At 37.2% G+C, this 25473-nt stretch overlaps 1 long non-coding RNA gene across 1 annotated transcript; it reads right to left on the bottom strand.

Annotated features, from left to right (window-relative positions):
* Positions 1-942: 942 nt before the first annotated feature.
* LOC150056894 (uncharacterized) lies at positions 943-4424 on the bottom strand. The gene is made up of 3 exons (XR_016537011.1): positions 4280-4424; positions 3285-3554; positions 943-1016 (listed from the first exon to the last, which is right to left on the bottom strand). It is a non-coding gene; the product is annotated as an uncharacterized LOC150056894 (long non-coding RNA).
* Positions 4425-25473: the final 21049 nt, after the last annotated feature.

Raw genomic sequence — 25473 nt, 5'->3', positions numbered from 1 at the left:
GCACCATGGTAAAAAGATTATTCCCTTAAAGCTAGATAGAGGCAAACCAAAACCTCTTTCTTGAAGTGTCTCTCTTAAGTCTCTCATAACCAGGAATTATTTTGATTTGGGGATGCTTTGTTTCTGTGTTCTGTTTAAATGATCATTTAAACAGGTTTTTCAACTGAGGGTTTGTGTGTGTCCTATTATTGAAAGGGAGAGGGTAACAAAACAATTGCATTTCTAAAATATGTTTATAAGTTTAATGTAGATTGAAACTCCCTCAACATTTTTATGGAGGAAAAAAATTAATAAAGAAATCTAATATCGGAAAATTGGCTATCTCAATTATATAGTAACTTTTCCCAATAGTTTTCTTAATATTCATATTTTAATATCATAAAAGCTCAATATAATTTATGTAATATGTATCCATTATTATGAAAAAGATCCATTAAAATAATATCTCCATCCTACAGACAGACAACATGCCCAAAGGACTCAGAGAGCAAATGCAGGATTACACGATAGGCCAGAAGCTGTGTCATGGTCTACCAGGCCAGGTAAGTAATACACATTTCATAAAAGAGCCAAGTAAATAGTTACAGAAACAGGGAAGTCTCTGTAGGCTACATGTGCACTCAGGCAATTATTAAAATATGGATTATGGACGATTCCCTTTTCTCCTTTATTCTAGGCTTACCATTTTAATAAGAACAAAAGTAAATCAAATATGTGTGCACAAAGACACAGAATACATTCTAATAACTTCAGGGACTCTGTTTTAATCGACTAAAGGGATATACTTCAGAGTCGAAAAATGACATCTTGAAACCCCTTCATTCTATCTGGGTGTTACAGCTGATATGGGTCTGTGTCAGGCAAGCTAAGAACAATGCGTGCTACTCTGATTCCTGGATATTATACGTACAGCAATAACTAGCTTGCTGAGCTTCAAGGAGCAGAACCGATTTCCACCTTAATAACCCCTGTGGCATTTTTCAATTTTCCAGACTGCCAGTCAAATGAATGCATGTCTGGGAAGGAGAGAAAACAAGAAAGAGAAAAGATTAACCTCTAAGATCCATGATATAAACTCCATTGGCTAAAATTAGTCATGTGATAGAAAATAAACATGGTTAGAATGTATTCTGTCTCAAAGATGAGGATAAATGTGAGAGAGAGAGAAAAATAATTCTAGGAGAGTGACTAGGATCATCAGGCTCATGTGGATAAAATAATTGGAAGGTTAACCATTTATTTTCTTCTTCCTTTAAGTTGGAAGAAAAGCAGCAAGCAGTTTCTTCCTGCTCCTTACTCTAATTAGCCCAAGAGATAGTTCTTTAAAGACCAGTAGTGTCCTTTCAAGTGAGAAAGCCTTGCAGAAAACACAGACCAGTCACTGTCTATTCTGCTAAATCTCAACTGAACTGAGCAAAAAGGTCTCTAGGCACTTCCTTGTCCCCATAGTAATTGTTCTGCTCCACTGAAAATTAAGACATTCCCCCCCTCCAGGAAGAGAAGAACCTCTAATTACAAGAGTCTTCTAAAGGGAAAAAAAGAAAAAAAAAAACCCTAAGATTATTCCTGTTGTCAAAGGGCAAAGTGCAAATGACATGCAGAATACATTCGCTTGAAGGAAGAAGTCATGTTGTAGATGGCTCACTGCACTTTGTCTTGCTTCTTTCATCTGTGGTTATTGAACAATTTCCAGTTTCCTTTCAGTTGTGTCTTAGTCCACCTAGGGCTCTCTGTGGAAGTCCTAGGCATTCCAAAACTAAGGTAAGGAATCATTCATTCTAGAGTCAGCATCCTTGAAAGCAAGAGGGAAACGATGTTTGATCCTGTCTGAAATCACCAGTCTTCACCCTACAGTTTTGTACAAGGTCAAGATACCAAAGATTCTAGAGATTGCTTAACCTAATCTTCCCCTTTATATTTACCTGTTTGTCCATTCATTTATTGATTCAAGGATTGTGTGTCCTATAGCTATTACAGATATTATGTACAAATTTTATGGTAGGCACTAAACTAAAATATAAATGCAATCCTAAACCACATATCTTCCTAAAGAGACTCTAGCCCTACCTTTAATCCAACTCCATTTACTAGTCTATAATCTATAAGAGAGTAGCCTAGCCTCATTTACTCACTGTGTACTCCTCCACTCCTCTTTCCACACTGTCCACAGGATGGTAATATTTTCATATGTAGCTCCAGCTTATCATTCACCATCCAATACCATAACAGTCTTCTCTACTCCAAAATAATGACTAATGTTACAATGTAGTATTTCAGAAGCCCAGGACATCTTGTATGGGTCTTAATCTTCAGTTTATATGTATAGATTACTGTGTGTGTGTGTGTGTGTGTGTGTGTGTGTGTGTGTGTGTGAGAGAGAGAGAGAGAGAGAGAGAGAGAGAGAGAGAGAGAGAGAGAGAGAGAGAGAGAGAGAGAGAGAGTTGTGGGGCTTGAAATCAGGGCCTGTGCATTGTCTTTGAGCTCTTCAGCTCAAGGCTAGTGCTCTACCACTTGAGTGACATTGCCACTTCCGGTTTCCTGTTGGTTTTTTGGAGATAAGAATCTCACAGACTTTTGTTCCCGGACTGGCTTTGAGCCACAATCCTTATCTCTCAGCCTCCTGCATAGCTAGGATTGCATATGTGAGCTACCACTGCCTAGCTTAGATTACCCTTCATATCCTGATCTTTTTCCCTGCTGAATTTATGTTAAAAAATTAACTTTAGGCAAGTGCCTGTGTCTCATACCTGTAATCCTAACTATATTGGAGGCTAAGAGCTGAGGATCGAAGTTGAAAGCCAGCCCAGGAAGGAATGTCCATGAGATTCTTATCTCCAATTAACCACCAAAAGGCCAGAAATCAGAGCTAGCACACTAGTCCTGAACAACAACTACAACAACAAAAACCTTCAGGATAGTACATAGGTCCTGAGTTCAAGCCCCACAATAGGAACAAAAATTAGTTAATATAATTTAATAAACTTTCATCTGGAATAATTTTATATTTAGAGAAACATCTCATAGATAGTGCAGAGTTATCAATTATCAGTTTCAGTATGCCCTAAAGTTATTATCTTCTATTTCTGTGATAGAATTGTCAGAGCTTAGAAATCAATACAGATATATAACTTATAACTAAATTCCATACATTATTCAGATTGCTCCAAATTTCCTGTTGGTGTCATCTTTTATTTGCCAAATCTAATCACCTAGACCTTTTGTAAACATCTTCATTCCATCACAGGGTCACTATGCCATTGCCTTGCTCAAAACACTCAGCTAACCTCACTCCTGGCTCCGTGTCTTTTTTTCTGTGTGAATTCTACTCATTGTTCAGATCTCAGCACAAAGATGACATCCACAGAACTGTTTCTCTGAATGTGGAGACCAGGGCTGGTTCCTGTGCTTAAAAGTCTTCATACCAGGAGCTCTTTCTTCAGAATGTTTTCCTTAAGCTGTGTTCATATTCTCTTGGTGTCCTTATTAACTTCTATGTCTGTTTGCAATTCGACTGCAAAGATCATGATGGCAGCCACCTTCTATTTTTGTTTGACCTGGCATGATGTGAGACAAATAATAGATACTCAAGAACAGTGCTGAATGAATAAATGAAAAAAAAAGAATTAAATGATCGTTAGAGCAAGCACAAGTGATACTAACACATCACAGACTTCACAAGAAGGAAAGATCAAAATGACAGGTAGAATTACAGGGAGACATTAGGGAAATGTATAATGGGGTTTTCCTGGGCCATTCAGTATATAATACTGAGAACCTATTAAGCTACCAGCTCTCAAAATGCTTTCATTCTTTAAGCAAAATGATATATGCCATGTATCATGTTGTAAAAACAATAGTGCTGTGTGGAGGCAGGATAGAAAAGAACAATCTAGGAAATTGAAAAATTATTTGAGATGATAATACACCTAAGAAATACTGGACTAATACTGAATTAAGAAAGAGGAAAATCAAGAGAATGGCTCAAGAAGAACTTAGCACCTAATCATGGGATAACAAATCCCGAGTAAGTAAAAGATAGCAAGAATGAATAGAGTTCAGAATAAGCAAGGAAACTTGGGAAACAATGAGAAAAATTTCAGACTGAATTAAATGGTTCATGCTGAGAGAACAAGAATAAACTCTTAAAGAAATGAACTTTGGTTTTTTTTTATTTAATTTTATTGTAAAGGTGATCTTACAGAAACATTACAGTTACATACATAATGCAATGAGTACATTTGTTGTTGACCATTGTTATTCCCTCTCTCATTTTTCTCACCATTTCACTCTTTCCAAGGCACTGCTTCCAAGTTGTAGAGTTCATTTCCAACATAGTGGCTTGTGAACATTGCTGCTGCATTGATTCACACTTTGTCCTTTGTCTCACCATTTTGTTGTTCCTCTTCCCTTCTCCAAATCAGATAAATGTATATAGACAAGACACAGAGTATCAATAAAAATCAGTGACATCGAGAATAAAACAAAGGAAACCAGAAATAACTTCATACAATACATAAAGAAACAACAACAACAACAAACAAAAAAACTTGTTGTTTCCATATGTTGTAGTTCATTTCGATTAACACCATTTTAGATGGCCATATGTATGTAACTATTGAGTTACTGTGATCCTCTGCTAGGACTATCCTAAACATATACTAATTATTACAAATGAGGGAAATCATAGAGTCTTTCTTTGGGTCTGGTTTACTTCACTTAATAAGATTTTTTCCAAGTCTTTCCTTTTCCTTACAAATGGGACAATGCCATTCTTTCTGATGGCAGCATGAAATTCCATTACATATAAATATATATATATATATATATCAACATTTTCTTGATCCATTCATCTACTGAGCTGCATCTGGGTTGTTACCATATCATAGCTATGGTAAATAATCCTGCAATAGACATGGTTGATGGATTTTGCTTTCGAAAAGTCAAGGAGTTTGGATTTTAATAGTAATGAATCATTAAGCAACATTGACATGATGAAAGCAAAATGTAGGATTAGTGAAATCTGAACGAAAGGGGCTGGAAGTGTGGCTTAGTGTTTGCCTAGCATGCATGAAGCCCTGGGTTCAATTCCTCAGTATCACATAAACAAAAAAGACCAGAAGTGGTACTGTGGCTCAAGTGGTAGAGCACTAGCATTGAACAAGAAGCTCAAGAATAGTGCCCAGGTCCTGAGTTCAAGCCCCAGAAATGGCAAAAATAAGGGAACAGGAGGTGCATTGGGAAGGGCCATTGAAATATACACCCTTGCCATGGGGAGTATATCGCCTTGGGGTGTATCGGAAACATAGTGGAAATGAAGGACATGTAACAATTTTCTTTTTGTGAAGATTGACTTAAAAGTACCTGAATTAGCATTCACTGCAATAGCCACTACAGCATACTTTGTCCTTAATACTTCTCTTTATGGAGAAGCATCTTGGAAGATGAGTAGATTTTGAATAACCATAAATATTCATTGACATTCCTTTATGACAAGGACATAGAGCATAGAAAACACAGTATACATAGTCCTCTTTGAGCTGTGATTTTCATCCTTATACTATTAAGGATGTAATGAATATATATGATGTACTTCTGTGGTCACCATCCTCAAAGATACTGTGCCTGTCCCTCCTCTGTTGACTCCCCTCCCCAACCACACACACAATGATCTCCCCCTCTCAGCCTCACACAGTGTGTAGTCCTCTCCACATTAACCTGGTCCTTGAAGGCTACAACACGCCGCAAAAGTGAGGGGAATCTGTCATCCCAGAGTAGGCTATAAACGATTGCCGCTTCCACCAGTGGGTTCCTGTCTTTCTGAGATCAGTCTGGGGGAAGGCAGCTGCTGTGTCAGGAGGACATGCAGGCTGCCTGTGGAGAGACACATGTGGTGAGAAAGGGAGGCCTCTGGACCACAGCCAGGGGGACCCAAGGCTTGCCAACAACCACATGAGTAAGCTTGGAAATGAATTCTCCTGCCCCAGTCAAACCTGACACAATTGTAGCTGCTGCCAACAGCTTGTCTGCTCTCTCATGGAAGACTGAGTCACAGCCCCCACTAAGTGGATCCCCAGTTTCTGCACCCCAAGCACCTTGGGAGATAATAAATGTCTGTTGTTTCATGCTGTTGGATTTGGGGAAAAATTGTTACACAGCAACTGAAGACTAAAACCATTTTATACTACTAAATATTGAATATTAGCTAGGAAAATTGTTTCCTTAATCCTTGTCAAGACATACAAACTAAATAGTATTCTTCATTTCAGTTATTCTTTTCAGTCTATCTTTTTTCTCTATCTTTCCCCACATAGCTTTTGTCCAAAGGTCTTTGTTTTGGTTTATTCTTTTAATTCATTCAATGGAAAAAATCCAAAAGATTTCTTTTGGAAACAGATGAGAAATAAAGCAACAAAATAAAAATATTTCATCAGATTCCCCCAACTATCAGAAAGAACATAATCGCATTGGAATGAAAGGAGAGCAAATCAGATGAATTCAAAGGAAAAGTGTATCCGGAAAGTTGTGTTTTAGATCAAGTCCCTAGAAGCAGATTTCACCATAGGCATTACATGAAAATACTTTTAAATTAAATGAAGAGAATGGGAGAATGCAGATTGGCAAAGAGAAAGAAGTCATGCCCAAATAATATTTCAAAGTCTCCCAGGAGATCACTTCAGCCTGATCTACCATGGGGAATCTGGAATAGGAAGTTAATGCCTTAGAGACAGATGATCCTGAAGCAGAGGAAATGAGCTCCAAACTTCCCTAGCAGTCACCCACTGGCAAAGGGACTCTCAGAGAATGGTAAGTTCCCAGGCTTCTCTGCTCTCTTTAAGAGATTCCTAGTGAAATACACAGTGAAGTTTCAAGTGCCTGTGGTCACAGAGAAGATGCTGAAAAGCCAAGGGAACACACACACACACACACACACACACACACACACACACACACACACACACACACACACACTGTAAAGGTATGTGAGAACCTATTGGTATGTATATCAATGTCTGTTCCAGGAAGGAAAGTTCCATAAAAAGCAACATATTTCACCTGTATTGAGTCTTCTTTGTATGAGAGAATTAGTGGAAGAGAAAGTATTTTGCTAAATCAACCGTGAGAAGATTACACGATTATAATTAGCAGAACCTCCCAGGAACCCTGAAATGACTGGAAATCATCGTCTACACTCTGCCTTCTATTTCTAATCCCTAGGAGAAATCTTGACCTCCCTTTTTTCATTTGGGTTATTGAAACAGAATCATCTCTCTTTAGAAAAGAGGTGACAAGACATCAGAACATTAGTCAAATTCTCATACAGTAATGTATAAAACTAACAGTCTCATTAAAATATATATATATAGATAGAGAGAGAGAGAAGAGAGAGAGAGAGAGAGAGCGAGAGAGAAATTACCTAGTGCCAGTGGCTCACAGCTATAGTCCTAGCTGCTTAGGAGGCAGAGATCTGAGTTTGAAACCGGCAGGGGCAGGAAGAGAATCTTATCTCCAATTAATCACCAAAAAGCTGAAAGTGGAGTTGTGGCTTAAGCAATAGAGCTCTAGCCTTGAGCAAAGCTCAGAGACAGTGCCAGGACATGAATTCAAGCCCCAAGACAAGCACATAAACAAAAGTATAGGGTTAAACAAGGGAACATATGAAATGTGCCTAACACTGAGTTGATTCACAGAAGAAATTCATAAATTTGCTGAATTTATATATGTAATTATGTGACTTTAACTGAGAGCAATAAAAAATCATATATATTTTTCCAAAAAAAAGAAAGAAAAGAGGTGACAAGAAGTTCCAACAACAGAGCTGCCTTTCAGCCATTCTTGTTCTAAAACACTAATACTGCATAAAACCTTGACCTCAATCTCGAATAAAGAGAAATCATAGCGGGAAGAGAATGAGGCCCACACAAGTGTTTTAAGACATCCCCTTCCATTATTATCATTATCCCTGGGTTGCTGAATTTTGGAACCCATTTCAAATACAAGCTCTTTAATAACCTATGTCTCTTCTTTTCTTTTTTGATAGAATTTATCACTGACAAGCCAAGTACAGTAATAGCTTTTCCTCCTATGCACACTTTAGGATGTAGTCTGACTATCTGGTGTTAGGCATACAGGCATAAATCATTAAGCCCTTGCTTGCCTATCAAGAGTTTATCTTTCAGGAAAATCAGGCATCTAGGGCCTGCCATTTACAGAGATCTATTTTCTGGCTCTTGATCAGGGGCTACAGATACTTCTCCCCAAAGATTCATCAACTGCTAAACAAGGAGGGAGAGAGGTCAATGACACCAAAATCTGCAACTTCAGCAGCTTCTGAAGTTTCATGACCAAAAAAAAGACAAGAGAGAGAGAGAGAACTACACAATCTCCAAGGAGTATTAACAAACACATCTCAGAATTCATAAGTTATATTCTAAAAAAGGACAATTTTAGATACTATAAAAATCAAGCACTTTGTTACAGTTACAGGCTACAAAGCAACTTAAGTACTGTTTTTAGTGAAAGACTGGGTCTAGGCACTTTTTCTAAAAAAAAAATCCTTTTACAGAATAATTTTTTGATGCCTTTTGCCTTATCTCTTTATGACTTACATGTGAATAGACCATGCTAGGTACAGACATTGCCTTCCAAGAGAACATTCCTTTTGCATTCAGCAAGAAGTTTTTTCGAGGGGTGGTAGAGGAAACAAAGAGCCTAGTATAAGTACAAAGTACAAGAATTCTTGAACTTTGGCACCACCAAGACACATCATGAGATGATAAAATTTCAACCCAGAATAGGGAACTTTGCATTTAGGGATGTTGCTCACATTATGGATAAGTGGTAAGATTTGAAGAGATTAAATAAACCTGATTAAGGATCCACAAAAATCTCCTGAAGTAGGCCAGTCACCTGTCCCTCTATCGAAAGTGTTTCCCATTGTATCATAGTTCAATGAAAAAGGTGAGAGATAAATTTAAACTACAAAGAGGTGTGGTATAAGATTGAAAGATTCTTTTGAAGGCAAGTTACGAAGCAGTGAAGCTCAGCTAGCTGAAAGGTGGAACTCTTCATTACTTAAAAAAGGGAAAAGGAAGCTTCCAGCCAATGCCACACACTCCTACAAAGCAGCCGTGGTTGGACCAAGGGAAGGCAACAGCAAACTGGATGTAGAGAAAAGTTGGCTTAGAATGCATTCAAGATGGGGTCAGCTGGGGCTCCTGGCTTATTTGAATAGTTCCTAGGGCTTGAGTTGAGGCTGGAGGACATGTGGGCTGGCCTAGCTGGCTGGCATCTGGTTTTGGAGTGGCATGGATGGGTAACTAGAAGCCCTGATAAAAAATCTTAAGGGAAATGGCTGAGGTATAGGAGATTATGAGCCTTGAGTTGTGGTGCTAAAAATACAGATAAAAGCAACATCACCACCAGCTCCTCTACTACCAAATAAAAAATATGCAACTAAATGGTGTTAGCCCTAAACTTAAAGCAGATACTAAGAAAATGTTCTGAGGGTAGAGGGTGCAGGGAAGGGCAATGTATCAATATAGTTAATCAAAAGACCTGAGGTCCAATGCCTCTGACACTCATCTGTCCTGTGATTTCAGGCAAGTTATCTTGACTACCTCTATCTCTGCATCTCTACATCTTCAATCCATAATTCAAGCCATTTACCAGATTACCATGGAAATTCACTACAACATTAAACAAACAGTACTTTATATATTGATATAAAATGTAAACATGTAAACAAAGAAATTTCCACCCTAATCCCAGATCTCACTCAAACAAAATTATATGAAGATATTTCTTTTTATTGTATTTTATTGTCACATTGATATATAGATGGATTAGTTACATTCATCAGATAGTGGATACATTACTTCTTAAACATTGATACCACTTCCCATATTTTTCTCTCCCTTCTCCCACCACCTCTCAATCATCTTATTTTTTCCCCTTTCTTTCCCTATTTCAAGTAAATTACAAAAAGTATATACAATATAGCGGATACTAAAGTCAGATATACTAACTACATGAGATAAATCATACGGAGGAAATAGCAAAAAGACATAACTTCACATAGTATATTAAAAACAATCACAAAGATAAAATTCCTATTTCCATATACTGGAGTTCATTTCACTTAGCATCATCCAATATGGCCATATGTACATAGCTTTTGAACTATTGTGATCCTCTGCTAGGAGAATGCTAGTATAATAATCAATACTATATACTATACTATACTATACTATACTATATACTTAGCACTATAGATATGCCCTTGCCTTCTAACGCTTAAGGAATGTCTTGGTACTACCAACTACACAGAGCTATAAATTGTGGATTCCTGATATGATAGATCATGATAGCGCCTTCTGAGGTGTTACATGCTATTGCTTCAAAATAATAAACTGCCAAGATGATATCATACATCATATTAGTGGCAGTTTATTCAGAAAATTTCCCAAAGAGAGGAACTTGTGGCTCACGTTTCATCCTTTATTTTTTCCTCCTTCTTTGTAAAGTCCTGCATTTTTCAGAGTAAGAAAACCCTTAATTTATAGTCATCAAAAGAAGATATGATTCATGAAAATACACCACAGATTCTTGGAAACTCAACACTTTAAAATTATCAGGAGTATATATATATATATATATATATATATATATATATATCAAGCTAAAAATAAATCACTCTGGACTTAAAATGACTACTTCTGGGGAAGAGATTTATAAGGGGGATCAGCATGAGAGCCTGAATATAAAACATTCAGAATTTTTTTTCTTCTCATACATTCAGTAGTTCTCATTTCTCAATACATGTTTCTCAGGAAGCACAACTTTTTGATGTGAATAAGAGAAAAACTGGCCTCAGCACTGACTCTCACTCAAGTTTCTTTCTTTGGCAGGAATGGGTGGTCTACAGTAGACTCCCCAAGGAAAGACAGGGGTCTACCAGTTTACAACTCTACCTACAGTTTTCACACGTTTCAGAAAAGAGCTCTCCAAGCATTTGAAAATTTCCAAAACAGAGAGCTCTTCTCTTGTGTCATTTCTCCTCAGAAAACAAAACCCAGATGAATTAGTCAAGTTTCTAGTTTTTCATAGCCTCCTCATGTGCCCTCTGCTTAATACTTTTTAAACACAATATTCTGCATAGAGGACTTTGAGAAGAATAGCACAGAAAATCAAGTCCAGCCACACCAGAAATTTCCAGTTGTTACCTACAAGTCCTAAATATTTATGACATCTACTGACTACTACATCAAATTTCATATTCAATTTTTGTGTTATTACTTTAATTTTTCTTGCCCTCTATTCCAAGTGTAACCATTAATCCGCCTATTAGAATCTCGTCTTCTGTTTCAGTAACCAGAACTGAATCACACACCAACCATAAACCGATCACTAGTGAAGGGACTTGGACCAACATAGTTAATACAAAGTAGGATGTGTTGTTGGATTATATGGGAAAGGTAGATGAGGAGTATTTTCAGTTGTAAAGCAGTCATTGGGTGAGAACCCAATTGGATCTGTGAGCATTTTGTTAAATATATTGTATGATTCCATCCACAAATATTCCATTGGAATTACTCTTAGTTCTTTTAATGTTTGCCCACTGGTAAGGAAACAGTTGCAGCAAGAATCACTATTATATCCAATAGACCATATATGTATTCCCAGTGTCACACTGATTTTTAAAGCCAGAAACCAGGGATATGTTTTGTCCTATTCCCAAACCTTTGCATTCATTTGTTTTTCTAAAATTTAAAGTGACGACTTGAGCAGTTATTTTTTTTCTTTGGGGTCCTCTAAAGGATGGCTATTGGATCATCAATTCATTTTCCTTGTAAGTACTTGCCAAGAGAAGGTGAAAGCTAATGAGCTTAGATCCTTTGGTTTATTGTAAAGCCATCTTAATATCACATTTACTGATATGTTCAGATTGTCCGTCAAACAGCCAAACCAAAAAATAGAGAGAACCAGAGACTTGCCATGAAGTGCTGCAAACAACAGAGTTATTAGGAGATACCAAAATATCATTGATTTGCTGAAGAAAATGTTCCTGTTTGATCCTCACATGCTGATACCACAGATGGACCCAGCTTAGCTGAGGCACGCTCTGTGCTTTAGCTGTTTACTTAAGCAGCACCAGGGTTCTCAGAAATAGTTGCTATGCCAACCAGCCTGGGGACTATATATACATTCAAGACCAGGGCTTATTCCTAGGGCTTTGTTATCTCTCTTTCGAAAGTTTGCATCTCTTATTGCTAAACTGCTTACATTCATGCAGTACTACCTCAGATAGCCAGATAAGTCCGTTTCTCCAGCAGTAGAAAAACCTAGGCACAGTTTCACAGGAAACGCAGCGTAAACTTTTGACATCACAGTTTTGCAGTTAGACTCCAAATGGGTTCTATTAGCTCAAGTCTCAAAAGACCCGAAGGCCCAATAATAAAGGGCAGGGCTTTCTGTTATCTATTATTAATTGTCACATGAAAAATAAAGCCTGCTCTTGAAATGTCTTGATTGTAGCACTTAAAAAACAAACAAACAACAACAACAAAAAAAAAACCTCTTTACCCTGTATAGGACACATTTCAGAATAATACCAGCCAATAAAATGTGATCAATCAATCTACCCCTGGTCTCCTGCTGGAACTGTATTGAAATAAAACTGTGATGTTGAAATATGAAGAGAGAAAGCTCTTTAATTACCTTTTCTCCTGTTTATGTTACATTGAGGGCTTTTGTTCAAATGCATCTGAAGTTTCAGTCTGCTTATTTTATCGTTATTGGATGACTACAACAGCACTGCCACTTCTGCCACTTCAATTAGATGCTGATGGCTGATAAAACCGTTGTTGACAGGGAACTCACAAATGAATTGGAGGAAACCAGATTAGAGATGTTTGTGTGGTTGCATTTAAATAAAACAAAATATCCTGGCAGCAATGTGATCAAATTTGAGCATGTATATCACACACACACACACACACACACACACACACACATATATGAGACTATAAATATATATGTGAATATATATGTAAATATATATGAGAATACGCACATATATATATGTGTGTATATTATATACAACTCTGTAAGAAACCAGGTTTGCAACAGAGAAGCCTGTTTCCTGTTGCCACATCATTTTAAATCCTCAAGTGTGCAGTCATTTATTCTTCAAACAGATTATTAAACCAAAAAAACAATCATATAATCTCTTCTAATAAGAGGTTTTCAACTAGTCAGATTGCTTTAAAAGAGAAGGAAATAAAAAGAAAACTAAGATCTAAATAGTGATAATACATGCTAAATCCATTCGAATTGATAAAGTAGGAAAAGCATAGCGGTAAGGCTTAACAGGTTGAGGCTTTATGTTCACCCAAAAGATCAATACCGAGGGAAGAAGAAAACTTGGAAACCATTTCCATTTCTAATTAACAACTGAAATATGGCAGATGAGGCAGAGTGGAAACAGTCAAGCTATTTCCTACGAACAGACTCTGCTTCAGTAAGGTTTAGGCTTGCTTTGTTTTAATGGGACAACTGTATGAATGACAATGTTTAAGTGCTAAGGTATTTTTTTTAAAAGAAAAAGGAATAGAAATGTTTTTTTTTTCTTTCAAAGCATGAGAAATCAGAATCACATATAGTTGGCCAAATTGAAGAGATACCAACATCCAGGATGGCCCAACTGTCATGCGTGATGCTCACTCACCCCTGTTCCTGCCAACTTCTCAGTACAGCCATAACACTTCAGGCTCCTAGTTTGGGAGATGTATTGCATACAGCTGGCAAAAGACAGAGCTCAGACCCATACCCAAGTCTATCTAACTCCCATGCCTCTGACCATTTGGCAAAGACAGTTTTCCAGTGCACGTTCGCCTCATACAACATTCACTTGTTAAATCAGTATACTGTTTAGGGATCCTCATCCTTTTCACTCTGCTGAACCCAAGGTCTTTACCAGAAAAGCTCAGTCAGGGTTGAAAATATCAGGCAATAACAGTAGGTATTTTTTTGTTTGGGAGAATAAAAACCAGATTGTATGGTGACACTGTTCGACTTTAATGAAGATGTTTGTTAGTAATTTTCCCATAAACAAGGACATAGTGTTGGCTGTTTGACGGTCCTTTTCTAGGCAGTTTGAAGCTAGTAACTCATGACATTGTCATAATAATCTCAAAATTTATGTAATTTTATTTCCAATATGTCCATTTTATAAGCAGGAGACAAGTGGAGAATGGATTTTTCCAGCTATTAAGTAGAAGGGCCAGATTAGACCAAGGCAATCTTGTTTCAAGTGTCCACCCTCCTACCTAACAGTATTTACTGAGTCTGTGAGGATAACGGAGTGGGAAAATGATTATGCATTATGAAAACATAAGTGTATCTAATTACACATCTCTGCTCTACTGAATGATGAAATAAAATTGCTTTTTCCTTGCCATATTTCATGATCTCATCATCGCTTGGTATCTATGGCACATTGATTCTTCCACATCATCCAAGGATGTTCAAGTCCCTTAGAGAAAATGACATAGTAGTTGCATACATCTCCTCCTACACTTTAAATCATACCTAGAATACTCACAACAATGAATAAGATATAAACAGTTGTTATTCCATATTGTTCAGGGAATAATGACAACATTTTTTTAAAAAATTTGCACGTCTGGTACAGATACAATCCTTTTCCTGAATATTTTCCTTTCACAATTCATTGAATCTCCAAGTAATCTAAAGCTATTGTTGACTAAAAATAACATGATACTTGATCGGTTAAAAATGCTTCTAATTATTTTTAATTGTTACAGAATTGCTAGCATTCCTAGGTACAAAATTTATGGCTAATACACTTATTTGCTGCTTCATAAGTAAATTGTCTTCAATCTTTCCTTTAACACTCATCAGCTGTGTAAAACTCCTGTCCATTTCTAACAATTTTTATATTTCTTCCCCAAGTGTATACAGCATTTTCACTTAGTGTTCCCCGCAAGCTCATGAAGTCAAGAAGGTGCTATTTTCTCAGAGCAATAAGGCAATCAACCAAGCATGGGAATATCAAAGACAAAAGTCAATACAATCAGTTAAAAGAAGTACAGAAGGGAGAGGAAAAGTGATAAAATAAAAAAATGGTGACAGCAGAGAGTCAAACTGGCTCTCTCAAACCATCAGGTGAATAAGTCAAGATCCTGGAAAAGATGAGCAGAGACTATTTGTCAAAAAAAAAAAATCACAATTACTGGGTTAAACACACCATAGCATAGGCTGTGAGGAGTTAAGTAAGAAGAGGTCAAATATTCTAATCTTAAAAGCTTAATATTTGAAGAAAAGACAGACACAGATAAATATATTTTACTTTTTAAATATATTTTACTTTAAACAAGGCTACCTGTTGACAAATAAGATGATATTCTTATCTTTCAGAAGACACATAGAAAAATTATTACCTTCTACTTATTATATGCCTCCACCACAGAAGGTAACTATTTTTATAAATACTGTGTATATGTATATATATATGTGCATTATTGTTTTAATCATTCTTGAGAGAAACATAAAGAACAAATGAAGTCATTTGGGTAAGAAAATTTACCCAATGAATCAGATATCTAAATTTTGATGAGAAGATTTCGGTCAAGTTTAAAGGCTTCAGAAGCAAGGATTCATTTTCAAAGTTTCTATCGTGTAAGTGCAGACCCATGATTTGGGATAAAAATTAGTTATGGAATTTCAGAGCAGCCTTTCTTTCCCAGAAAACATATTAGCAACAATAAGGACTGTGTTCATTTAGTTATTTGCTTATTAGTAAAGCCAGGCTGAAGAAAGTAATGTTTTATAATGATAACAATTTTATATTATATTTTGTACATGAAGATAACTGCCTTTACATATTATAATTTTAGTTACAGCAGTAATGGAAGGGACATTTTCAACTCTTCTTCTGTGTGATCTTTCTTTTCTCTGCTCACCTTTGTAAAAACAAGTCCAAATGAATAGAACTGGAGCATATGCACAAGAGCTTTCTAGAGGCCAAGACAAAAGGTTAGCTATTGTCCATATGTGACAATAGAATTAGGCAGATGGGCCACCAACAGACTTAGAAATTTAGCCAATGTTTAAGGGTCAGGCTAAAGCAACTGCTTTTTTTTTGCTTTTAATCTCAATTAAATATGGTAATATACTTCAGCATAGCCTAGAAATAAATTCTGACTCAGAACTTGAAAAATGTAGTTTTTCTGAATTTGCTTTAGAACGCATGAATGTCTCAGGAATTTGGCCTATAGCTAGAATGCCAATTTTCTAGATGTCTGTTTTATGTTTTTAATCTAAGGAAAATGTGATTGAATTAAATAGAGGAATAAACTCCAGGGAGACCAACTAAAACCTTTACCCCAGGAACTATGGCTTACAAGACACTGCGTAATATTGATGAAACTTTCAAACTACTCTTTCACTAGGTAACAAAATCTATCCAGTAGATGATGCACTGTTTAATAAACTGATTTTGCAGTCTATCAGTAGTATATTTTCTTTATTTATTTTTAAAAAAAGCATGTGGTCTCTTCAAGAAATTTCATCACATTGAATCATGAGAGATGGAAAATTTTCACAATAACTAAAATCCCATTTCAGGTCAGTTGCAATCATTAGCATTGAGCATGACCTATTGGCAATGAAACAAAAATATCAGGGCAAAAAAGTCCACATCCCCTCCTTTCTTTCCTGCCCCACCTATACATCGTCTCTTACAGGAGATAAAACAAGGGAAGTGTAGGAAAAAAAAGAGAACAATGAGATAAAAATATTTCCAAGATGCAAACTACTACAAACTTAATGAAACATCTTAGAAAAGTTCTTTAAGCTAAGAGTTGGAAAGTGACCCTTCTTGAGAACTTATTTCTCTCTCCCTCTTCCTCTGTAATGATTTCTCTGTCCACAATCTCACCCCTGCTCCTGCCTAATGTTTCCACTCAGTTCTGTTTTCTCAGTCCCCTTCCCACCCCCACCTCCCCTATGCCCTTAGCATCTCTTCTGTGATTGCTCTGGCCTCCTTGGCTTTTTCCAAGCTTTCTCTGCTCCTCTGGTATCCTTCTCTTCTATTTCTGTAACCCTTTATTTGTCCTCCTCTGTTCCCACAGCCCTTGCAATCTCTCTGGCCTCAGAAGCTTTTCCTGTGATCACTCTCTTTGGTATTTCTCTGCAATTTCTCTGTCCTCTCTGGTTTTTTCAGCTTTCTTTAGAAGTCAGAAAACCTCCAAAGGTTCAGAGATTAATTGCAGTTTGGATAAGCACCCAAACTTGTGAGTGCTTATCCCAATTCCTGGTTGAAACTCTGTTTCTAAAAAATCTCACTGGGAAGGTTGACCTTGCATAAATTCAAGTACCTGGAGTTTTATCAAGAGAATTACTTCCCCACAAACACTGGCTGTTCTTCTGCATCTTATTTTATAATATAAAAATATGCTCATTGTTTCTTATGAATACTTTATCTTTTCTCACTTGACTGAGCTACACATGATTAGAAAACCCACTATGCATTCCCTGAGAAGTCATTCAACCAAGGATTCGCTTATTTGTTCACTTAGTAAAGATGTGCAGATGCCTACTATGTGCTAGAAATGTGGAAAGCAGAATTTCTATCCTTAAGGATTAATAATCAATGTGAATTCTCTAATATGCTTTATAGACTACATTTGTGTGACTTTGAACTAGATAACTAATGTAAAAAAATTGCAGCATTAAAGGAATAAAACCGTACCCCAGTCTCACACTTTGTATTAATATCAATTCAAAGCCCCTAGGACCTTAATATTAAGCCTGAAACTTTGAAACTATTACAGGAAGAACCAGGGAAACAGTAGAACTCTTTGGCATAAGATGGGACTTGCTGAGTAGAATTCCAAGGTCAGCAAATAGAAGAGAGAATTGACAAATGGGATTTCATCAGGCTTAAAAGCTTCTGTACAGAATATAGTTTCTAAGCTAAAGGAATCTACCCCCCCCTAAAAAGAGTTGGATGTGAGTAAACAAACCTGTAATCACAGCATTCAGAAGGCTAAGGAAAGAGGCTGGCAAGTGAGGATGCCAGTCTGGGCCACATAGTATGACTCTATCTCAAAATAAAATAAGTAAGGTCCCAGGGTTAGCAAGATAAATAAGATCATTATAGATCATTACATACTATATAAAAATAAAAGCAAACTGTAGTAAAAAAAAAAGCCCACAGAATACATATTCACTAGCTATATTTCTGAAAAGGGTCTAATAACTGAAATACAAAAGCAATTCACAAAAACTAAAATCAAAAAGAATCAATAATCCAATTATTATTAAATAAGAAGCTAAACAGACACTCCTCAGAAGTAGTACACATGGCCAATAAAGTAATGTTCATGCATTTCTTCATAAATGGGTATAAATACAATGCAAATCAAAACAATACCTCACGTTGGTCAGAATGACCATCGTCAAGAATATGAACAGCAAGAAATCCTAATGAGGTATACAGGCTATATACATGAATATATATATGTGTGTCTATATATATAAGTACACACATACATATCTTTAACAAAATTTTATGCAGCCATCAGGAAGAATGAAATAATGTCATTTGCAGGGAAATATGAATTTAGAAAGTATCATACTAAGTGATGGAAGCCAAGCTTAGAAAGACAAGAGTACATGTGTTCTCTTATATATGGATCATAGACAAAAAGTACAACCTGCCATGCAAACACACAGCTATGTGTGTGTGTGTGTGTGTGTGTGTGTGTGTGTGTGTGTGTGTGTGTATAATTCTACTATCAACCTACCTAGAGTGTAATATTTTTTATCAGGGAGTGAAATTATCGGATATAAAGCCTTTGAACAACCAGTTTCACAAAATGAATATCAAGAAGCTGAAATAAAATCTGAATGGGATTGCAAATGAGAAGGAGGCAGATTAATGAAAATTGAAACAGGGGACAAATACAAATACAGAATACTCAATAATGTCCATGAGCAAAATTATATAGACTAATAGGCTTTCTTTTGTGGTGTAGTAAGGTTATGCCTGGGTCCAAAATAGCAGCAGAATTGTAGAATTTGTCAATTTCTTTATTTCTGAGGTATCTTATATACATAGAATCACCAATAATTATAGGACCCTTTAAATAAACAAAGGAATGAGCAATATACTAGTGTGTATATATGCACTTTATATACTCACCTCACTTAAATTCTATGCTAGGATCTTAAATGATGTGTCTTTATTGGTGGAGTGAAGAGTAAGTACAGTAAAGCATCGGAGTGAGGGCTGATTTTTGACCTCAGCTTTCAAGAAGCCATGTAGCCACATGTAATAAATATCCTGTCTGAAAAGCATATCTGTTCATCTAGAGGATACAGGCCATGCCAGACAGAGGAAGCTTATAGGGTAGTTTATGGTCGGGACTCTTGGTCCATGTGGTAACATTTCAACCGCTGGAGTGATAAAATCAGCCATAAAATGGTCAACCATGTTTTTGAAGCCAACTTCAGTGAAACTCAACGAGACAATGGGCATTGCATCTCAGGCAAGCTTCTGTGGTTAGAAACATACTGTGTGTATTATTGTTCACCAACTATTTAGAAGAAGAGCCAGTGATGCCATCCACACAGCTTCCCTGGAAAAAGACTACCAGGAATTCTATACCTTTTCTACGGGACCCTGCTCTATGAGCTTCTTTCTTTCACTGAGTTGAATCTGCATTCTTTCTAATAATGAGAAGCAACACAGACAACTTCTCTGAGTCTTGTGAGTCCTAGGGACTAACTGAATCTAATCAATAGAAAACTCTCCATAAAGGTATCAATAGGAAGATAGCGGGGTAGAGGGGAGTCTCTGAAGTTGTTGGTTTCAGAAATGAGTCATTTGGAGGACTCCTGAAGGATGTGAAGTGATAGGGGGGAGTATAAAATTCTTCATTAATTCTTCAGCAATTTCTTGAGTGTTCTATCTCTATGGAAGCAACTGTCATCAAAAAATAGATTCTCCCTAGGTATTCAGGAGGCTAAGATCTGAGGATTGTGATTCAAAGCCAGCCTGGGCAGGAAAATCTGTGAGATGATTATTTCCGATTAACCACCACTGGATGTGGCGCTGCGGCTCAAAGTGATAGAGAACTAGCTATAAGCAAAATTGCTCAGAGCCCAGGCCCTGATTCACAAAAAGTGGTGAAGTATCCAGAAAAACTAGGCTGAACTTCCATGCCACAAAGCACTATGGGTGTTTTCCTAGCTCACTTCTCCACCCAGGAACCCACTGAGAGAAAAGAAGGGGAAGGCAGACAGCTCAGCTTTTATTCTCAGCATCTTATTCAGTACATTTTTCTAAAGCTGCTTCTCAACATTATCTCATTAAGGAAAAAGATAATTATGATATTAACATCTTGCTTCCAAACACTTAGTGAAGTCACAAGCATTTAACATCACACTTAAAAGAAACGGGTACCCACGTCTCTGACACCTATTATTCAAATGCAAATCGCATAGTGATGCTGAAAACTCTGAGTTTCTTTTCATTTCCCACTACAAAGAACAGATGGCATTTTCAGTGAACTAATCTCAAATTGCCCGTGGGACTGGAGGAAATACACAGGTATGTATATAGATCTACCTTAGAAAGTCATAACTTATACTTAGAAAAAATATACATGGAAACTAATTCCACCTATCATACTAATAACATACTGCCAAAGTAGAAAAGTATTTCCGGCATCTCTGACTTGACTTCTTATTATAAGATTCCAAGCAATGGGACAGGAACATAAACTGAGGGTTGACACACCGCCCAGTTATCCTCTCTCCAGTACAACTGCCACACAACCATCACAGCTCCTCACAAGTGGAGAACGCCATCCCAATGCTACTGTTCTGATCCTCACTACTTACCAAGGAGTCCCAAATCCTGATCCCTAACCTGAGCTGTCTACAAACATTAACTTTTTCTAACCTTCTCAATAATCCTGGAGGGAGGAGTTATCATTGCCATCTCACAGAGACACAAGATACAAAGTTCACACTGGTGATAGATCCAAGCTCCAGATCACCAGGGCAACATCATCCACAGGAGCCATCCAACCCAGCTCTGTCTGCCTGACATTTCTATCAGTCCACAAGAAGTGAGTGCTTCATTACAGACTGATTACAGCAATGCATCCTACAGCGCATCAACAAACTCCTTAAGTCTCAAAGAATTAAGAGGCCAGTGAAACACCCTTATGACTAAAAAGTACTAAAATGCGGCAGACTCCTCAAATTTGTCTTGGATGTTTCCAGTGACACTTTAAGTACTTGTAACGTCTCAGGTGTCTTGTGGCACACAACATTGATGGATCTAACAAAGTGCAGGTCAGAAGAATAACAGATAAATCATACAATCATTATTCTAATTTTCATAAATATTTTTATGATGTTCATGAGGTAGTGATCCACTAACTTTTTTTCTTCAGTTCAAGTTAACAAATTGTTATCCAGTGTCATCTTCAAGCCAAGCCCCTAGTGAGGGCTGGGCAGCAGTAATATAATGTAAAATAAGGCCTGTCCTTATAGAGGACACATTCTGACTTTGGACCACTACATTATCCTCTTTGCCACCAAAGTAACTTGTCAATATTTAATTGACTGTAAGTGGAATATTAACAGCTACAGATCCACATTTTTTTTAAAAAATTACATTTGGTATGCCCACTGATATCATAAAGTGACCAAATGCTATTTTTCTCTTCCCTTCTCTTTATGCTATTTTTGAAGGAGTTATCTATTATTTTTTTCACGTCCTCTAAGCTTTATTTCTAATTTTATTTTGCACGCGGGCACGTGTGTGTGTGTGTGTGTGTGTGTGTGTGTGTGTGTGTGTGTGTGTGTGAGTTCAGAGCTTGAACTCAGGGCCTGGGATCTGTTCATGAGTTTGTTGTTGTTGTTGCTGTTGTTAAGGTGAGTACTCTTTGAGCTATCTCTCCACTTCTAACTTTTTAGTTATTTGTTTATTTACTTTGGTAGCTAACTGGAGATAAGAGTATCATGAACTTTCCTGCTGGTTTTAAATTCTGATCCTCAGATCTCAGCCTCCTTGATTCTAGGCAGGAGCCACTGACACCTGGCTAAACATTTTTTTATATGCATGTGCAAACATTCACACCTTAGTTAATAAAGCACTTGTGGTTTATAATTATCTAGTATCCCTCACTGTCCATATTCACAAGGATCTTGCCAAAAAAAAAAACATACACACACAAGAAAAAAGAAAAATCAACTCTTTTGAGTCTTGGGGAGGGAAGGAAGTAGGGAACAAAGAATGAAGGAAGGGAAGAAAAGAAGATAACCTTCCCTTTGGCAGATGTCTGGGAAAGATGACTCTTTATGAGATCACTGGATCAAAGGGAAGTAAGAAGTTTCCAGGCTGCCAGTCACAAAGCCACCAAAAACTCACTTTTAATGAAAAAAGAAACTGTTAACTCCTGCACTGTTGTAAAATACTTACCAAAGACACCTTCCCTGCTAAGTGCCATTCATTTCAAGAGTGAAATGCTACAACAGAGAAAAATGCCCAGGGCCACTGGGAACCAGAGAAGGAAGGAAGTGTGTGGTTCAACTGTCCCAGTAGGGGAGGGAACACATCTCTTCCTTGACAGCTACCTCCACTTAACTACTGTGCAGTCAGCCCTATTTGGTACCAGTGGAAATTCAGCCTTCCAGCAGATTCTTTGCCATCTGCCTTATGACGACCAACCTACAGTCACACACCTTGAATACTTAAAATCCACAGTGTTCCCAGGGGCTGTCTTTTTGCAGCAATTAGAAGATCCATGGAAAGAAACTCTTTGCTTTGCCACTTGGCTGAGGTTTCCAGATCTAATTGAAATGCTGGAAGTGTGTTCTTTCATGATTTTTCTTCTTCACCTTGGTGCTTTTTTAGTTGCCATAGCCAGCAGCCATGGAAGCTTGGGGAGTGACAAATGGCCATCAGAAAGGCTGGAGTCTCCAAGAATAAAAAAATCAGCAGAGATGTTATTCAATTGACAACAAAAAGGAGAAATGAAAACAGAAATCAAATAAGCTCAGCTTTTGGCCTGAGGGCTCCACCAGGTACCTGCCAATTTATTCATACTGAAATATGAAGAGATTCCAGATGGAAACATTTTCATTTTTCTAATATCTCATTTCTTTATTTGGATTTCAGTGGTTACTACTATTTGCACTGAGCTAAGAAAGAAGTTTGCAAAGAGTGAAAGCACAAAAGTTATGGCATTTAATTACCCGGGTGACTACAGTATATTTTGTAGGAAAACCAAAATATATATAGCATTTATGAGAAAAAAAGCAAGCTCATCATTTTTTCTCTTATGAAATACACAAGTAGGATATGGAGCAGTGGAAATATGCCATCCTGATCAGTGTAGCCTCAGCTATAATCAAAGTTATACTTAGTTATGATATACTTTACACTCTTTGAAGCTTGACCCTTGTTAGATTACTTGTTAGGTTATCTTGTTAGAAAGATCTTGAGAATTGTGTTATATGGATGTTAGAAGTATGTTTTATTAAATTTGTTAGTTTGGTTTGGGTTTCCTGAGACAACATCTATAGGCTAGGTTGGTCTTGAACTTGTAATAACTTCCTGAGTGCTGAGATTACAGGTGTGAACTACTATTTCTAGTCTTCCTACTGTCAGATGTCTTCTTCACAGCTTCTCTCTTTCTTTCTTTCTTTTTTTGTTAGATCAGATAGACTTGAGTTTGAGTCATGATTGACCTATCGTATTGTATATTTTCCCCCTAATTTGTTGCTTCTCTGGGGAGCAGATGACCCATCCCTCCCCCAATTACCGGGGAAGAAAAAAACCACACTGAGTCAGGAGTAGTGTTAACCATGAAAGCGCATCAGATCTCTGCTGTTCTGATCTGATCTGCTGTTCTCTCTTTATTGCATCAGACAATTAGTTATATACTGTTGGGGAGAGAGAAGGTGGAAAGTGGGAAGCTAGCCAATAGGAAGAGGGCCTCTGTGCTACCACTAAGGGTCTGGGGGGGACTTTCAGGAACTGGGCCGGACAAGTGCAGGAAAGCACACGAGACCCGCGAAGCTGTGGGGGGCTCAATGGAGTCACATACATAGAGATGCCTTAAGAGAGGTATGCAAGGAGTGAATGCCTGGCCAAAGCCCTTTAATTGCCGCTGAGCCAGAATCAGGCCTCAGAGATGGAGGTCAGGCCCCAACACTAATTCCTATGTCTTCATATGTAAAATAGGTATCATAAACTCTATGTAATATTATGGTAAATATTAAACTAATCATATCATTGTCTAGTGTATTAAAAATATTCATGAAATGGTGCCACAAACATTATTATTATAATTCACCACTTACCTGTAATATATATAATTTTCTTTCTCTCTTGTCAGTGGTTCTTTGTTATGCTATCACTCTGGGAGGCAGTGGCAGAAGAGACAGCAGGCTACTGAGGAAAAAAGGGCCATGTTTGCATCCTGCTCCTTTGGGTTTTCCATTTTTACTTTTGTTCCCTCATCCTTAGGTTCTCCAGCTCTACAGAGCCGCCCTTCCAAAGCACTAAATGTTAATAACTCCATCCTTTACTCACTTCTTCCAGCCCTAGGGATGTATTTAAAGTCCCTTTTTGCCTTGGGCTAGTTAACAAAATTCTAGTTAGCAATGTTTTATTTCAAGTTTTGTTTTCTGTTAATATAATAAAAAAAAAGAATGTTACCGCCTTCTGGACTGTTGCTGGCACAGAGGCATTGCACATCTTTGTGTCCCTATTTCCAGGATCCCCCTTTAAGAGGATTAGGTCTAAGTTTACTCAGTTCTTTTCCATCCTTGAAATACAAGGTCTTTTTGAGTGTGTGGGAATCTCAGTTCTATATTTTCTTCCATGTGTGTGTCAGCTGGCCTTATAGAACAAACATATTTGCTGTGTCTAAATTCACCAACCACTTCTCTCATTCATTACCTCTCAGAAAAAAAAAAACAGCTACAAAAGGCCCCTGACTCAAGCTAGTGCATAACCAGTTCTTAAAATCCCAAAGAAGTAGAGAAAGGAAGACTCCCTAAACAGTTCACCAGAGAATGGGGTGTTGCTCAAGTGATAGAGTTGTCTAGCATTTGCAAAGTGCAGAGTTGTTTGATCCTAGCATGTCAAAAAGAAAGAAAGAGGAAATAATGAAAGAAAGAAAGAGAAAAAGAACGAAAGAAAAAGGGAGGGAGGGGAGGAGAGAGGCAGAGAGAGAAAGAGAAACAAAAAGAGGAAGAGAAAGTAAGAGAAAGAAGGGAAAAGTACATTAATTTTTACTTAAAGATCAATTTTTTTATCTCAGTGCTTTTTCTTCACTAGTATACAATGGTTTAAAAAATACACTGATTCCCCATTACTTATCAGATTAAGTCCATATACTCCTGAGGTAGATATAACTATCC

The sequence above is a fragment of the Megascapheus bottae genome, chromosome 11, assembly GCF_031878675.1.
Source record: "Megascapheus bottae isolate mThoBot1 chromosome 11, mThoBot2.hap1, whole genome shotgun sequence".
Taxonomy (NCBI): Eukaryota; Metazoa; Chordata; class Mammalia; order Rodentia; family Geomyidae; genus Megascapheus; species Megascapheus bottae.
Note: the sequence above shows the minus strand (reverse complement) of the source record. Positions and strands in the feature narration are given on the sequence as shown.